Below are 18,271 nucleotides of genomic sequence, written 5' to 3' on the forward strand. Positions count from 1 at the left end.
CTTGCAATTGGTAGATTGCTAACCAGTGGAAATAGATGATTACTTGCTAGATTTACAGAAAGAGATGTAAGCATTGAGGAGGTGGTTGGACTAGGTGACCAAGGGTTTTCTATTTTTTGGTAGTATTTTCAGCTAGTGTTTAGTTGTGAGACTATATCTAACTTGTCTTTGTGCAACTCTCAAAGTCTTGTTAAGATTTGGAATGTTAATAATGGACGTAATGTGGAGGCTGTGTTCCTGATTTGCATTTAGGGAGTTGTTATTTTTCAGGTAGTACACAGTTGGTATTCAATAAACTCTTGAATGAATGAGTACATTTTGTTTGAAAAATAATATAAAGTTGTTCTCGTTTTTTTTCCAGAAAAGTCTTTTGATATTTTAGGATTATATTTTGCATATTTTTTGCTATGACTAACAAGGCTGGTAGTCTCTACTATTAGTGTCTTTATGTAGTATTTTTTATAGATTGCCAAAAAATATCTACTTTTTTCTTCTAGTATCTCCAAATAGTGCAAATATTATTACCCACACTTTATATGAATAGAAATTGAATCTTAGAGAGGTTAAATACTTGCCTAGTGTTATATACTTGGTAAATGTTTGTCTCAGTTAAATGTGAATGCAGATTTCCTGACTCTTCTGGTAGGCCACACATGTTTCACAGTTGCCATTTTGAATATACGTATGTCAGGTACTGTGTAAAGCACCTCAAAAAAAATTTTTTTGGAAATCTAAGACATTTTAGAGATTGAAATACTTTTAAAAATATTTCTATTCTTTAGAATAAACCTTATAAACAGAATTATTCCTATCTTGCAGATGAAGTTAGATGCCTTGTGTCCAAAGCTGTGTAGTTCATTAATAACAAAGCTAAAAACCTCACTCCACTAAAGCTTATTAAGGACAGATTCTTGGGTTCCACATAAGTTCTGTTGAATGAGAATTCCTGAGGATGGGACCCCAACATCTGAATTTTGAACCTGCATCTTGATGATTTTGATTTGCACTGTTAATTTGAGAAACATGTTGATACAGATCTTACAACTTCCAGAACATATGTTCTGTGAAGGAGTCATTTCTAGTTACCATTGTATCTACAACTTAGCAGACAAATGTATTCAACAAATACTTTTATGAGTGAATGAGTATTGCAGCACTTCTTGCTCTATCTAGAAATTATATGTTTTGTTCTTGTCTGTCTTTTTTTTGAAACAGAGTCTTGCTCTATTGCCCTGGGTAGAGTGCAGTGCCATCATCACATCTCACTGTAACCTCAAATTCCTAGGCTCAAGTGATCCTCTTGCCTCAGTCTCCTGAGTAGCTGGGACTACTAGCATGGCATGCACCGTGACACCTGGCTAATTTTTTTCTATTTTTAGTAGAAATGAGGTCCTGCTCTTGCTCAGGCTGGGCTCGAACTCCTCAGCTCAAGTGATCCTCCCATCTCAGCCTCCCAGAGTGCTAGGTTTACAGGCGTGAGCCACTGCACCCAGCCATTGTCTTTATTCTTAATATCTCTGTAGTTCTCTTTTTCTAAAAGTATCATTCAATATTTCAATGGAATTTCTTTTGAATATGTCTGTTCTTACTTTCATGGTTTTGTGTTTCCTTAAAGATGCCAGATACATGAAAAGCATGGTTGGGCTTTCATGTTCTTTATAACCCAGATAGTCTATGATTCCGTGGTCTTTTTTGACTTCTTGTATAATTCAAAATCTATTTTTTCAAGGATGTTATATGTGTATTTGCTATATGCAGCCATTTTCACTATTAATAATCATTCAGAGGTAATTTTCTCATTTTTTAGGCTTTAGCTGTGATAGCCATTTCTAACTATACATATATATATATATATATGTATATAATCCTAATAAACATGTATAATGAATTAAATTGAAAATTTGTCTTCATATTCTTGGGGTTTAAGCTCTCCCCAAATCTGTTTGCTATTATTTTTTTCCCCTCTCAGCTTGATGAATGCTGTTTCTCGAATGATTTTATGAATAGCTTTTTCCATCGTGATGGTAGATGTGTATTTTCTGTAGACAATTAAGAGTTATCTGTCTATTCTTATAGTAGTTGTACTTTTGGATATTTGGTTTGCTTTACCTCTCTTTAATATCTGGGATCTTAGTATGAAATCAGAGATATGTTTCTTTTTCTGCACATTATTTGACCAAAAACATTTCTTCAGGGTACCTTCATTTAAAAAAAAAAAAAAAAAAGATAAGCAATTTCTTTCAACTAGATCAACTAGATCATGCCAAGATTAGATTTTTCTGGGTATGTTTATGTGGTATTCTCTTGGGGGGTGGTGTGTCTTTGTGTGTCTATGTCAGTTTTAATTAGTATTTGCTGTGAATACTCTTCAATGTGTTGCATAAAAACATATAGTGAGGAGGTAGTGATTTTTATATGACAATATAATTTCTATTACATCTTGTTTATGAGATGTCTTAAGTACTATAAAGGAATAAGACTAATGAAGGAGAGATCTGTTTTTTAAATCCATCAATATTTTTGCTCATAAAGTTGGCATAATTAGAAAAAATGGACCCAAACATCTAAACTACCTAATTAGGTGGTCACAATGATAGAGAAGGACCAGAATAAAAAGGAAGAAAAAAAGTGGCAGGTAGCACACCTGTCTACTTAATGAAATTTAGCAGTTTATAATCTTGATAATTTTATGGTTGCTAATTGTTGTTAGATTCTGAAATACTTTCATCTATTTTGTTAAGTGAAAAAGCTTTACAAGTTTTTTTTTTTTCTTTAAGCATCTCATTGTCTAAAGGAAGGCATAAAATGGACATTAATTCTACAAGTATTTGCTTTTTGTTTCTGGCCATATTTTTGTCATTTGTTTGTTTGTTTTTAAATTTAGGAAACTTCAGCTGACTCTGCAGATGGGTAAACGTAGGTTTATTGTAATTTGTTACTTTCCAAGCTGTTCTTCCCATCAGCTATCTGCTTCTGTTTCACTGAATTCAGGTGGACTTAATCCAAAAATAACAAATGACAGTGTGATTTATAATGGACATATGGGAAAGTAGATGGCCTTTCTCTTGAAGATTTCCAAAAGACACTATACAGTTGCTTACTAGCTGCTTTCAGCATAATACAAACTTTCAAGTTCTGTTATTGTGCAAAATGTGGATGTTAGAGCTTTTTCTTTTTCTTTTTTTCTTTTCTTTTTTGGTTTGGCTTTATTCACAACTTTTCAGAAGGAATGTGTAGTTTTCTTATTTATTCTGTTTGTCCATATTCTATTTTGATTCCAAAGAATAAATGAGAGTTGGGGAGGTATTTAACCTTTTAAAAGTTACCAGAGAAGTATTAAAATAAGTGTTGCCATCATCGTTACCACCACTGCATTTACTGTTCGGATTTCCTGCTTGTATAATGATATGAATGAGAATTCCTTCAATAAATTTTAAAAAATTGTTTTCAGCATTTTTCTTTTATTGTGAAATTTGTAAATAATTACTGATTTCATCTCAAAAAACTCAGTTCTAATTTGGCCCTTTTATTTTTTTATTTTTTTTAGAGACAGGGTCTCACTCTGTTATCCATACTGGAGTGCAGTGCCCTGATTGTACCTCACTGTAACCTCAAACTTCTGGGATCAAGTGATCCTCCCAACTTAGCCTTCTGAGTAGCTGGGACTACAGGCACAAACCACTACACTTGACTAATTATTATTATTATTATTATTATTATTATTTGTAGAGACAGGGTCTCACCAGGCTGGTCTCAAACTCCTGGCTTCAAGCCATCCTCTTGCCTTGAACTCCCAAAGTGCTGGGATTACAGGCTTGAACCACTGTGTCCAGCCTAATTTTAGCTCTCTTATTGCATATTTTTATGTAAAATGCCATCCTAATTTCTAGAATTGAAAAGTTTTTTACTTTGATATTACTTTAAGAATACTTCTTAATAGAAGTAATGTATGTTTATGTTAGAGAATTTAAGAAATATTAAAAAGTTTTTATAATCCTAAAACTGCTCTAAAACATAGTCCATTAATTGTAAAAAAAAGAGAGAAAAAGAAAACAAATATCACCTATGTAGTTCCAATACCTGTAGACAAACCGTTTTTTTTTAACAGTTTGGTGTTTCCCTTTTATATGTATGACACGAATCTTTTTTTAATATAATGTCATGAATATTCTTTAATATCAAATATTCTCTATAAACTTGGTTCTAAATAACTACATAATAGACCATTGTGTGTCCATATCTAAATATTTAATTTTCTTCTTATTGTTAGACATTTTTATTCATTCTTTACTGTTAAAAATGCTGAGGTGATCATTTATATTCTTAAATTGATTATCTTTGATAAATTTCTACAAGTGTAATTACTGAGTGATAGGTGATAAGCATTCTTTAAGTTCTTTATACAGATTACCAAACTGCCCTCAAGAAAAGTAGCAGTAATTTTTTCTGCTATAACAATGTATGAGTGCTGTGTTTTCCTGGGTACTTGATATCATCATAAAATAAATGTGGACTGTTTGGTTCACTTGTTTTTATTTTACTATTAGTGAAGTTGAACATTTCCATATTTTTATTCGTATTTTGTGAATTATCTGTTCATGTCCATTGTCTGTTTTTCCATTTCAATATTCACTTTTTAAATACTGATTTATAGGTGTTATTTATACACTAAGAAGATTATTAACTTTTTGTTATGCTGCATTTATTTTCTTCAATTTGTTTTTTGTTTTGTGCATTCATTTTTTTAGTTTCTTACCTCTGATATTAGCTGATTTCGTTTTCTAGTCAAATGAAAAATATGTTCACATTTCAGGTAGAGGCTACCCCCCTTTTTTGCCCTTTGAATTCTGTTTTCTTGTTCATAAATCATTGGTGACAGTGGTTTGCAACATACTTCTTCCCCCACCTTTCATTCTAGTTACTACCCCTTTTGGATTAGTAGCTTTGTAACTTAGGTTGTATTCGAGTTGAGTATGTTGGTATAACTCATGCCATTGCTGTGGACCTGTTTCCTCATCTGTAGAAAGGGGAAGAAGAGAGGACTAATATACAGAATATACAAGGAACTCAAACAACTCAACAGTAAAAGAACCAAATAATTGCATTAAAAATGGGCAAAGAACATCAATAGATATTTCTCAAGAGAAAACATCCAAATGGGCAACAGGCATATTAAAAAAAAATGCTCAACATAATCAGAGAAATGCAAGTTAAAAGTACAGTAAGATATCCTCTGACCCCAGTTAGAATGGCTAAGGACAAAAAAATAACAGATGTTGATGAAGATGTAGAGGAAAGGGAACTCTTATACACTGTTAGTTGGAATGTAAATTAGTATGGCCACTATGGAAAATAGTATGGAGGTTTTGCAAAAAGTAAAAATAGAACTGCTATACAATCTAATAATCCCACTTCTGGGTATTTACTCAAAGGAAAAGAAATCATTATATCAAAGGGATACCTGTACTCACATGTTTATTGTAGTACTGTTCATAATAGCAAGGAATCAACCTACGTGTACATCAATGGATGAATAAATAAAGAAAATGTGGTATATAGACATAATGGAATACTATTTGATCCTAAAAAAAATGAAATCATGTCGCTTGCAGCAACATGGATGAAACTGGAGGTCATAATGTTAAGTGAAATAAGCCAGACACAAAAACAACAAGTATTGCATGTTCTCATATGTGGAAGCTACAAAAGTTGAGCACATGGAGATAGTGAAATGATAGACACCAGAGGCTGGGAAGGGAGTGGGGGTGGGGTAATGAAGAGAAGTTGGTTAATGGACACAGTTAGATAGAAAGAATAAGCTGTAATGTTTAACAAGAGTAGGGCGACTGTAGTTAATAATGTATCGTATATTTCAAAATAGCTAGAAGACTTGTACTGAACATATAGAAATGATAAATACTTGGGTAATAGATACGCTAAATGCCCTGACTTGGTCATTACACAGTCTATGCATGTAACAAAATATGATATGTATCCCATAAATATGTGCAAATCTGTATAAAAAAATAAATTAAAAATTGTAAAATTAAAAAAGCTTACTCCAATTGCACAACTCTCTCAATGTTAACTTGTCTCTTAGTACTTCTCCTTTTCTTTGTCCTGTGTGCTCTTGCATCCCCCAAAATGCAAAGAATCAAAAGAGGAGCATGGCTCAATATATACCTGCAGGACAAATCATCAGGCTGTGATTTTCAAATCTTTATACACATTTTTCTTAGTCTAGAATACCAAGGAACTTCACTTCAGCAGTCAGATTCTTCCCAGGGAATTTGGGACTATCTGCTCCAATATCATGCCACCAGCCATTGGGTTGGTGTCATTCCTTTTCATATATCTACCTTCTTACCCCGATGTTATACCCCAACTCTTGTTATTTATTGAAAAAGTAAATGCAATTATTTAATGATTGGATTTTGAAAACTAAGAGCCTTTTAAGGCATTTGGTTTCATTTTAGGTAAATACCTTGCTTTTTAGAGTTGATATATACACTGTATGACTTGGTCTTGTGTACAAGCTAGAGGGAGAGGAACTGGGAAGATGAGCATTTAAGTATTTTGATGAAAGTTTTTTTGTCATTTTTACTTTGGAATAGAAAGATTTACTTTTCATATTCTAAGGGATGTTTGACCTGTCAAAATCTCTTTTAAACTTTGCAATAACGCCATGGAAAAGGCCTATTTTTTCACAGTGAATTGGTGATCACTAAGTAAACCAAGATTGGCAGCCTGTGGCAGGAGGGGATAAAAAAAGGTCAACACATTCATAGATGAAATCCATCACCAGTAATGAGAAGTGAGGTTTTAAATTTGCATTAAGTTCTGCAGATCACATTATATTTGTTACTTTTGATATTAGCTTTTGTATTTCATATCATATTTTCTTGTATTCTGAGGATGGCATTTTAAATTAAATCTTTTATAAGAATCTGGAAAATGTGTTTTCATATCTGAGATTCCTATTTCCATTTAGGATATCTGGGTTTCTGCAGCCTGTCAGTGTGTTCTGTAGCGTTGCCTGCGTTCTTGGTGGCATCCGTTTTGTTATGGAGACTGGATACTGCATAGATTGTAGAATTTTGTCGCTTGAAGATAGCCGGGAAAATCATCTTGTTTGAGCATTTTCATCCTCTTTCTTCATGCAGTTTTAGGAGAAAATGAGAGTGTGGATTTTTCTTGCCCACCTAGCAAATTTGTGGTGGAAAACAGGGCTAGACCTCTCTGTTAACTCTTCACCTTCTTTTTTCTTCTGCTTCTATATTCTTATAAAAAGGATATTGCATTTTTACAGGTGGGCTGTGGGTGAGTAAACCTAGTGTAAATTCTCAACTTGGTCAGTTATCTAGAAATTTAACCCAAGCTAGGTAGCCATCAAGGACACATGTGCTTACTTCAGTGTAGCAATCTCTAATTCCCAGACGCAGGAGGGAGTGCTCAGTTTAGAGTTAACACGCTGCCAGGGTAGGGCCTTGACAGGTCTGAGGTGCTGAATTTGGTGCTATGCTGTAGTCTTTTTAGTACTTTGGGCCAGCACCACAGTTCAGAAAGAGTTTACACTCATATCTGTTTAAAATCCTTTTAAGGGGGTGTTCGAAACTGTTAGGCTCTCTGGTACTCTTGGTTCCTTAACCAAACTCAGTATCAGCAAAGCCTTATTTTTCTTGAGGGAAAACTCCAAGTTAGTGCTGTGAGCAGTGGCATCACTGTGGCTTTGTGAAGAGGAAGCCCACTTGGTCACGGATTCCATTTTATAAGATTGCCCCTTCGTTAATCAGGAAAATGCTCTTTAACTTTAAATGCCTTTCTATGATGTTGTTAAGTTTCATTTATTTTACTTTAGTTTTCTCTGTAATCCTATGGAGTTAATTTTATGCTTTAAAAAAGCATTATCCTGCGTAGGGATTCATAAGTTTCACGAGACTGCCAAAAGGTTTATGTTACAAAAATGCTTAGAAATTTCTGACTTACAGGACTTTTAAAGGTTTCATCACAGAAGAAATAGAGTTTAAACATGAAAACAACAACAACAAAAAAAAAGAAAAAAGAAAACAGGTGAAAAAACATTGGGAGTTTTGGGTTTAGTTTCTATCTGGGTTGGAATTCCAGATCCATATGACTGTTGCAATTTATGTAACCTTCCTATACTAGAGTTTCTTCATCTGTAAAATGGAGATAATAATGTACTTGCCTCCCAGGATGGTTGATGATTAAACCAATTAATTAATCTCAATTGCTATCCACAGTGCCTGAGCTAAATGTGAGCTGCTGTTATTATCATTAGCTAGAGCGTTGCTTTCCCACAAGTATCTGCCATGGTTTTGCACAATTCAGGACGTAATTTATATCATATGTACTAACTTCTCATAATTATAAGCTCTTTCAGAGCAGGATACCATGGTTTATGCAGTGTTGAACAGATAGTAGGCACTAAATTAAGTAATCAATTTGTCAGAATTAAAGAATTCACCTAATTAAATAGACATTTATTGAAGTGCTAGTCATGTACTGCCATATGCCCTGGAAATATAAAGAGGAATGAGGCAAGGTCTGTGACTTCAAAGAGCCCAGAGTCTACTGGAAGAGACAGATGTTAGGCAGCAGTTAATTATTAAAATTGCCCTGGCCCACTTTACCAGTTCAGAGTAGGGTACCAACGGAGACCACGTCTCTCTTTTAACGTTTTCCTCTTTGTGTTGAGCAAACCTAGAGGACTTGAATGTGCTGGCATCTACCTCAAAATAAAAATATTATGCACATAGAAATTGATAATATGCAAATTACTCATGAAGCTGTGAAAATTGTTAAGCATGTTAACATACTTAGCACAATGCCTGGAACATATTACATTTTAAATGATAGCTTTTAGGATGAACCTTATGAAACTGCCAGTATTTGGCCATTTTTGATGTAGTAAAAAAGGCAGCTTCACAGCACTAAGTTTAATAATATTCTAAACAGCAATAATGAATTCTATTTGTTGTCTCTCATGGGTAGCTTTATGAGTGGCAGTAATCTTATGAACATCCAGTTTTCAGTCAGAGTCTAGGTGATTCACTTTCAGGAACATTATAGGAGATATATTATATTTAAGAGAATATTAGAAGACCCCAAAAGTTTCCCATGTATATACCTCTATAGAGTTATCTTTTATACTTTTATAATACTTTAAACTTTATTTACTGTCAAAGTATATTTAAGAATATATATTTACAACAGCATTAATACTGCTTTTATGTGTTTTTAATTTGGTTTCAAAATGTTTGGCATGTCCTCTGAAATCACATTTAGAAATTATAACATTTGTATCTAATGACATTGTTACATTTTTACTATGACATACATTTATTGTCTTTAAAATTAGAATGACTCATTAGGTCTGATTGACATTTTTAATATGACAATCATATTTATTTTATTTCTACTCCACCAACATTTGAGTATCCACTGATTATTTGGAATTGAAATAGTTCAGTGCTCCAAAAGTAGGAGACCACAGTGTTTAATTCAAGCATAATTTTTAGAAAACATTATTTTGATAATAATGGTTTTCTGTTGTAAGAACTGTCCTATTTTGAGCAAGTGCTTTCCTCTTTGAGATGGTTTATATGGCCTTTTACTTCTTAAGTTATAACAAAGAGTTGTAGAGAGGTTGTTTTTTCTTTCTCCAGTGAATCTTAATCTATGCAAGACTTTGATGAAGCTGTAAATGATGATTTTCTCCCTTTGGGATTTTTTTCAGTCACCTTCGAATATATTTAATTCTTTTATACTGCTGACATTTCAGCTTGACTATTGAGTTCTCTGTTCTGAAAATTTCTATGTCACGTAGAAGAATTTAATTCCCATTGTAGGTAATCTTCCACTTTTCTTATAAAATTGTATACACATTTGATGGTGCTGCATGGACAGAGGTGTTAAACCAGTGATGATTGTAGATGGATGTGAAGGACCCTTCTAGAGAAAAGATATTAAATATACTTAACCTCTGTTCATGCATGTTGGGATGAAAACAGGAGACCAGCCTTTTCTCTTCTCCTTGTGCCCACTGTGCCTTTGTGTTTTAAATTGACTTCACTGTATGCTCCAGTGTGCTTGCAGGTGGTAGTCCTGGTGTGAACTTGGCCCCTTACTTTATTTAACAGGATAGTCAGAGGAATGGATGATTTGAGCAAGTTCAGAGCAGAAAGGAAGGGCTGTGTCTGGGGACGTCCAGCTTGCTCTCCTCATGTAGAATCCCATGCATGAGGCCACTGGCTCGTTCTCTTTCACACCCCTCCCACCTCTTACTTTCTTCCTTCCCCCCACCTCCTTTCCCCTCTTTGCAGAGCTCTCTGCATCAGTCAGCTGTCCCCTCAGGGCCCTCTGTGGTGACTGACTGGTGGCTGTGGTTACCTCCTCCCACACCCGAAGACCCTGGCTTGCCCATGCCATCGATGACAATGCAAAGGGTGGATGTGTGATGAAGAGGGATTTATACTTTGACTTTGACTTTACTTGATTCTTAAAAATCATGTAAATTTATGACCTAGGATGACAGTCCTTGAAAGTTTTATTATCAAAACAATAAGTGGCAAATAAGAACACTGCAGGTTCCACAAAAACCAGGTTGGAGGAGAAAGCGGGCTAGAATCCACCGTGACCGTGGATTGTTGAGCAGTTTCTCTCTGACTGAGTCACAAGTTTCTTCTATTTTTTTTCTATTTTCTGTTTTCCCAAACTAACTGATAGCCAGGCTGCTGAGACCATGACCTTGTCCTCTAGGAGGTAGTCAGGGGCCCGCGTTTCACCTTCTCTGCTTCGCAGTGTTTGGTTCTTCCTTTAAGTGTTGTGTTGTAATGCTTGGACCATAAAAACCTTAACGTGGTCCTGTTTGGTCAGTTCCCCGCCACATTTTATCCCCTCATTTCACCAAGCTTCCTTACCCTCATTTGATGGCTTAGCAATGGAGGAAAAACCCATGGTTACCTGAATATGCCATGTATTTGACTTGCTTTTCATTATTCTGTCCGCCATTTAGAAGACCCTGGGCACTCGTATCTACCTGGAGAACTCTACTAGTGAGACTGGGCTCCCTGGTCACATCCTCCAGGCGACTTTCCATAAGCCTCCTGCTTTTCCTCCTCCCTCCTCATCTTCCTTTCTCCTCTCCTTTCTCTTCCCAGCCACTTCTGTCTTCCTACTTCTCTGCTCCCTCCTTTTTCCCTCTCTCCCCCTTCTCCTACTTTTTTCTGCCCCTCCCACACTGCTTTCCCCCTTCCCATCATTTTTCCATGTCTGGCAACTTCCAAATATATAGAAATATAATGGAGAATATGGATATAAAATTCATTGAATAGTCAGATTAATAGTTGAATTTTATAAACAACACGTATAAAGTTTCCACCTTTGTAAACTCTGTATATATATATTTTTTAAAGTAAAGCATGCAAGATGTATTGCTGTTGTGCTGGGAGATAATTAAGTAGTATTTAAGTATTTTCTGTCCAGTAATTTTACCACATGGGGGAAATGCTTGTGCCGTCTTCAAGATGCATTTTTAAATTTAAGGCCCATTAGCTTAAAGATGAAAGGGACGGAAAGATTTCAGTTGCTGAATGTTGTATAAGAAGGTTTTTTATATTAAAGTATTATTTACTTGCCCTAATCTTGAAGCTACTTTATTTTTACCATTTACTTTTGGATATGAAAGGTATTACCTTTTCGGTTCCAATATAACTTCCACATAGAAAAATCTAAGCAGTATCATATGTTAAGTATCTTAAGTCAGTGGCTTACAATTTTTGTAAAAATTTTTATGTGGTCTTATGAGTTTAATGTTCTTGTTTATTTGAATTTAAAAACATGCAACAAGAATTACTTCTAGTCTGTATTTTTTGTGTTTGTACCTTCAATTTACACATTTTTGAAGTTGCCAGACTCCTCAGGCATTGCTACTAAATATCTGTCATGTTTACTTGCTTGGTGGGACCAAACTGAAAAGAGGAGATAACTTCCTAATTGGGTTTTGACAAGCCTATTTGAGAAATTAACTCAAAATGATAAAAAGTGATAGATAATGTCAAATATGTTGAAAACAAGCTGTAGGGTAAATCATATCCTGACTTCAAAAGTATGAATGTGAAGAATAGATATATTAGGAATGTATTATTCACACTGCAAAAAAAGTCTTCATTTTGCCATTTAGTTCATTATAAAGTTTTCTTAAGTGGCAAATGTTGTCGAGGTATTGAAAATCAAACATAATGCACATGTATTACAAAATTGTCAACATTTGAAATTTCATTTTGTGTTGCAGTAGAATAAAAACATGTTCACATTCCAAGTAGAGGTTTAAACGCCATTATTTCCATTGGATTTTGTTTTCTTGTTTATAAATCAATCGTTCCCTTTCTAGTCCTGTCTCCACCCCCCACCCCTTCCAAGAACCGTCATATTAGAACAATCAATGCCCCTGGTCCCTCTCTACCTTTGACTCCCTCCTCTGCTGATTTACCTGCTCAATGAAGTTGGAAGGAGAAACCAGGCACGTCTTTCTGTGTGGAGCTTTCTGCTGGCTGGAAGCCCCTTCACCCTCTGTTCTAGACTATTAGCCTTTCCAGGGTTTTCATAGTTGCACAATTTGCTTTTCTTTCTTTGCAATGAATTGCGTTGAGAAGTTTTAAGCCTTATACCAGAGAGAATTTTGACCACGGGAAATGAGTGCAGTTGTCTTTGTCCATGGGAAAGTAGCTTTTTTTTTATTTTTTAAAAGCAGAACTATATATTTCAGACCTTATTCAAAGGAGCATGACCTCAGTTTGGACTGTGTATAGAAGAGGATCTTTGCATGTTTTTAAGGCATAGGCAGAACAATATTTGCTGCTTTTAAATTGCAAGTCATAGAAATCCTGTGTGGGTTACCGAAGAGCCAGACATGGATTCTGTGGTTTATCCGTAGGCTCAAGTCACCACTTTGCTAGCTGGGATCTGGAAGGAGAACCCTAACCTAGGAGGCAGGGTTATAAGGCCTGACTCATCCCAACTAGGGACAGTGGCTGCCAAAGACTGAGAAAGATATTATAGTCCTTATAAACAACTAGGATTATAATCTGAGATGTATACAGAACTCCCGTACATCAGTGTGAAAAGGCAAATAATCCCTGAACAATGTGAATAAGACATATGTATAACAGTTCAAAGAATAGGAAACCTAAATGGCCAATAAGCTGTATTGGTTTGATGTAGTTTCTGTAACAAATTGCCATAAACTGGGTTGCTTAAAATAACATAAATTTATTTTCTCACAGTTGTGGAGGACAGAAGTCTGACATCAAGGTGTCAGCAAGGCTTCACTTTCTCTAGAAGCTCTAGGGGAGAAGCTTTCTTCCAGCTTTTGGTGGCTGTTGACATTCTTTGACTTCCTTGGCTTGTGGCAGAGATTGGAGGAATGTGTCTGCAAACCAAGGGACACCAAGGATTATTGGGAACCCCTAGAAGCTAGGAGAGAAACATGGGGCAGATTCTCCCTCAGAGCATAAAGTAGGAACCAACCCTACCAATACCTTGGTTTTAGAATTTTAGCCTCCAGAACTGTGACAAAATAAATTACTGTTGTATCAAGCCATCCAGTCTGTGGTACTTTGTTACAAAAGCCCTAGGAAATGAATGCATGTCCGACAAGTTAAGGTTCATTAAAGTTGATTGATGAATACATGAGTATTTCATAATTCTTTTTCTTTTTTTAATATTGTATCCTAAAAATACTTAAAATCAAAGAAACCCTCATTAATTTTATTGAATATTCTATAATTAGCCTTTATGATGAAGTTAAAAAATAAAATAGATATGTGTATAATTGGCAAAATGAACAGTGCTTTAAATATTACAGATGGAAGCATAGCTGGTGCTTGTTAGAAAACCCCAACAGTGCATTTCCTGTAATGAGTTAAATTTAGAAAAGAAGTAGAGGATTAAGTCAGCATCAAAAACATTGCTATTGGCCGGTATCCAATATGGGAAATATTAATAATTATGCATCTGGACCTAGTTATAAAAAACAAAAGTAATTGGGTTAGAAGACATTCAGATAGACATTGAAGTCAAATCCTGGTTTATCCTCTTAACTAGCTGCGTAGTGTTACTTGCTTAGTTTCAGTTTTCTGATTTATAAAACAAGATTCTAATAGCATCTACTTCATTGCATTATTATGAATTTTAAATGAGATAAGAAATAAAGGGCTAAACAATCATTCCATAAAGACTCAAATTGAAACTTGTTATTAATAGCAATAGCATTGCAAGTTACTATTATTCAGCAAATAATAAGCATTATACCTGAACTATTAGCTAGTACAGTTTAAGAACATTGTACCAAACACCTTGAGGTAAATAGGCTTATTCCTGAGTATAGCAGTGGGTTTTGTGCTAGTCTGCTCTTGATGATCTATTTTTTGCACTCAGTAGCCCATTGTATACATGTGTTTTTGTTGAGACATAAATGTAAAAAATAACAAATTTTGTGTAGCCCTGTCTTTCCAGTTTACCATGGAGTCTTTCTACAATTGTTTTAACTAAGGCCCTACTTATTGTTTGATTTTCTTTTTTTACAAATGATTGATTAAAGTATTAAAAGAAGAAATTTAATAAAGATTTTAAAATGCAAGTGTAAGTAAAATGAGACAGAAATCAAGCTAAAATCTTAGGACAACTGGAAACAATTCAAACATTGTAGATCGGATAGAAACAGTGAATACTCTGTTCAGTAAATATACTTGCAGATGTAGACTGTCACTCACATGTATTTTTGGATTAACCATGTCACTTTTCCTCTGGATTTATATGGAATATCAATCATTTACTTTTCCTGCCTGAATAATCTCTGTTAGGATAAATTTCTCAATTAAATAGACACCAATCAGAATAACAGTAATTGACCTCTAGATCTTGCTAGAACTAGGTTTTTTTTTTCTTACAAACACTTGGTTTTTCACATGAAAACAACCTCCTCTTTTCCTTGATTCTGAAGTTAAGTTTTGAATCATTGGTGACATGAATGTTCTTCTTGAAGTTTGACATGGATTAATAATGTAACAATTCGTTGGCAAAGCAAGGCTCTTTGTCAACATATTGAAAAATATTATGCCAAGAGATCTAATCAAAAGCTTTACTTCTTTGTTTTACTCATTTGTTTTTATGGATAGTTAGTGGGTGTGAAGGAACCAAAAAAAGACCTTTTGTTTGAAGTTGGCCTGCACATTATAACTATAATATTCATAATAAATAAGTTCTGTAATTGTTTTCATGCATCCTTTATGAATCATGAAGTACTTTGTCCCTAATGAGCAAATATAGCTGTTTAGCTGGAAGATACTAACAGGTGTTTGTGTAAATAGATCACTGATATTCAAGAGTGACTGTTATATGTAGAAAAATGATACCAATATTTTATGTAAACATAGAGATTTTCTTAGAATTATAAGACTGAAAAATTCCTTAAAGACCTTGGCATCATTCTTATCTAGTAAATTAAGCAAGATTGTGATTTAAAGATAATGGGCTGGGCACAGTGGCTCACGCTTGTAATCTTAGCACTCTGGGAGGCTGAGGTGGGAGGATCACTTGAGGTCAGGAGTTTGAGACCAGCCTAAGCAAGAGCAAGACCCTGTCTCTACAAAAAAAGACAAAAATTAGCTGGGCAACTAAAAATAGAAAAAAAAAATTTAGCCGGGGATGGTGCTGCACACCTGTAGTCCCAGCTACTTGGGAAGCTGAGGCAGGAGGATGGCTTGAGCCCAGGAGTTTGAGGTTGCTGTGAGCTAGGCTGATGCCACGGCACTGTTGCCCTGACAACAGAGTAAGACTCTGTCTTAAAAATAAATAAATAAATATTTAAAAAAATGAAGATAATGATGGGTGGTGATGGTGAACCCCTATTAGTTTGTGTATGAGCCAAGCAGTGTTCTAAGTACTTTAAATACTGTGCATTATCTCATTTAATTCTCATAAGAGTCCTAAAAATTTGGTACTATTATTATCTGTGTTTTATAGCTAAGGGAACTAAGGCACATAAGTTTAGATAACCTGCCCAAGGTTACAGAGCTAGTGTAGATACAGGAGGTTTAAGCCCAGGCAGTCTGGATTAAGAATTAATTAAACTGGTGAAATTTAATAGTTGTTATCTCCAGTAAAGCTAAGCAGACCAACTATGAAAAATTGTATAAAACAAAGATTTGTTTTTAAATATAAAATTTATAAGCTCCATGAGGTCTGAATCAAGGAAACTTTGTGAACAAACATGCTGTAATGGACTGCTGTATTTTTCATTGAATGAAATACACTAGGGAAAGTGGTACCTTAGGATACCAGAACTGTATGTTGAATAAACTGCACCATTTTGGGGCAGCATTTATCTTTCTGTATGCCATGGTGTGAACGTCCTCCTTGGGATGTTGAAATCCGAACTCCTAAGGCGGTGGTATTGGGAAGTGGGGGCTTTGGGAGGTGATTAGATCATGGAGGTGGAGCCCTCTTAAGAGGGATTAGTGTTCTTATAAAAGAGACCTACCTAAAGGGTACAGTGAACACTATCTGGGTGATAAGCACACTTACAACCCTGACTCAAACATAACAAAATTGATACATGTAGCCAAAAATATGTGTGCCCCAATAATATTTTGAAATAAAAAAATTAAAAGAAAAAATAAAGTGAGATGCTTCAAGATAAAAAAAAAGAGGGCTTGGAGAGACCCTTTACCCCTCTACCCTGTATCAGAACAGAGCAAGAAGGTGCTATGAGCTAGAAAGCAGGCTCCCACTAGACACCAAATCTGCCTTGATCTTGGAATTCCCAGCCTCCATAACTATGCAAAAGAAATTTCTGTTGTTTATAAGCTACCTAGTCTATTTTATTATAGCAGCCCAAACATACTAAGACACCATGCTTCTCTGGCACTTACTTCATACCTCATTGAGGGTATTTATCACACACATCAGAGTATCAGCTTATTGGATAAGATGCAAAAATAAACCCATCTTTGAATCCCTGGGAACATGAAAAATTAATTAGGACAGGAAATTGTTCTTTTTTTATCATTGCTCTAGCCCCAGAACCTAGTATAGTACACATAGTAGGTTCCTGACAAATACATGAATGCATGAGTGAAAGAATCAGTAGTGTAGATATAAAGTAGATGGTTCTTGGATTGTGCCCCTATAAGGAGTAAGAAAAGTAATAAGAAATGGTAGGCCCTTAATTATGCCAGAGAACCACCTTTTTAAATCAAATAAAATAAGGGATTGATTTTATGCAAATCAGTATTCTAGGTCCAGTAGGAATACAGAGGAAAATAGCAAAGTCCTGTCCTCAAAAATCTTATAATTTGAGAGATAAAGACAACCTTTGTAAGAAGGCAAAAAGTAAATTAACATTGTTTTCAATGCCTACAAAATAATATCAGAAGGAAGTGTACAAATAATTTCCTAAAAGAATGTAGAAAAATGAAGAAAATAGTGCTTGTATCTTAAGAGATACATGAATGTTTTTTATTTTAAAAATGTACATATATTTTATATACCTTTTTACTGTAAAATGTTATAAATACAAAAATTTTTTAAATAAATTGTGATAGTTCATAGTAGAAAGAGATCAATTTTGACTAATCAGGGAAATTTTGTGGGGATTGCAGGATTTGATGCATCTTGGGGTGGGATTAGAAGGCATTCTGGGTTGCAGAGAAAGTTGGTTGCAGTTAGAAATTATTGCTTTAGTTATTACTGATGATATGATGTTAAGGCTTTCTTTGAGGTATCAAGGTATACATAATTAATCCAGTATGGTTTTCTCTTGATAATGACCATTTAGGACTTATGACTTGGTATCTATGTATCTTGAGAGAACAGCTATAAATTCATTTATATAAAATAATCAGAGGAGGGTTCTTTAATCCAATAAAAGCTGCTTATATATTAGAAATAGTTGTTACTTTAAGGTTGCATATAATTCCATATTTAGTCCATTTTTCAGACTACAGAGATGTGGGTAAACTTTATTCTTGACTTTTGGAGAGAAAATGTAAGACAGATGGCCTCTGATCCTGTGATATTAAATAATTCTTTTTCTGGACAACTGTTGTCAATGTAATTCTTAGCTGAGGGAAGACTTGTCAAATCATTGCTTGTTCTGTTTTTTTAACGGGTGATTGTATAAAGCATAGGTTTCAAAAGCTGCTGCTATGTCTTAAAATTTTGAAGAGTAAATGCTTGAAAATCAAACATT

At 34.7% G+C, this 18,271-nt stretch overlaps 1 protein-coding gene across 5 annotated transcripts in view; it reads left to right on the forward strand.

The window, feature by feature from the left end:
- The window catches only part of CADPS2 (calcium dependent secretion activator 2), a 438,625-nt gene that overhangs the window by 110,066 nt on the left and 310,288 nt on the right, over window positions 1-18,271 (forward strand). The window lies entirely within an intron of this gene.

This window comes from Lemur catta, chromosome 11 (assembly GCF_020740605.2).
Source record: "Lemur catta isolate mLemCat1 chromosome 11, mLemCat1.pri, whole genome shotgun sequence".
Lineage (NCBI taxonomy): Eukaryota > Metazoa > Chordata > Mammalia > Primates > Lemuridae > Lemur > Lemur catta.